This window comes from Borostomias antarcticus (genome assembly GCF_949987555.1).
Source record: "Borostomias antarcticus genome assembly, chromosome: 12".
Taxonomy (NCBI): Eukaryota; Metazoa; Chordata; class Actinopteri; order Stomiiformes; family Stomiidae; genus Borostomias; species Borostomias antarcticus.
The window spans coordinates 12886949-12887821 of NC_140245.1; positions in this window are offsets into that span (position 1 = coordinate 12886949).

Below are 873 nucleotides of genomic sequence, written 5' to 3' on the forward strand. Positions count from 1 at the left end.
CCAGTGGCTGATGGTTTAAACCCAGTGGCTGTCCTGATGGTTTAAACCCAGTGGCTGATGGTTTAAACCCAGTGGCTGATGGTTTAAACCCAGTGGCTGATGGTTTAAACCCAGTGGCTGTCCTGATGGTTTGAATAAAGATAGAGATGTTAAACCCAGTGGCTGATGGTTTAAACCCAGTGGCTGTCCTGATGGTTTAAACCCAGTGGCTGATGGTTTAAACCCAGTGGCTGATGGTTTAAACCCAGTGGCTGATGTTTTAAACCCAGTGGCTGATGGTTTAAACCCTGTCCTGATGGTTTGAACGCGGGCAGCTGAACGTTTGGAACACAGAGTGCTCTTCATGTCTCTCCTGGAGAGACCCCCTCCGTCTCAACAGTCTCCAACTGCAGTCGGGCAGAACGGCCCCCGGCGTGCCCGACCCTCGACCCCCGTCACTCCTTCCATCTACACAACTACTCGCACACCAGCTGTATTGTCCCCAGGGGCGTGGATATAGACGGAGCAGCAGGGCGGGGCTCCTGGGGCCCGAGGAGGGAGAGGGCCCACAAACATTACAGCTACAGTAGGTTGATTAGTCCACTTGATTTGATGTTGTTGTTGATTTGGGTTTGTCTGTTACCACGTGTCAGAGCGCCATCCGTGGTTCTGATAGCTTTATCTATGAATCTCTATTTTGCCAATACAATATTGCCAATACAATAGACTATGTAACTAACTCAACTGTAAAATCCAACATATTGTCAGTAAAATAAATACATTTATATATGCCTAATGGTGTGTGTGTATTCATAACTAGTGACTAGCGTGCCCTAATGGCTTGCACTGGGGCCCATCGGAACTACGTTACGACACTGATTGTCCACCAGGGGG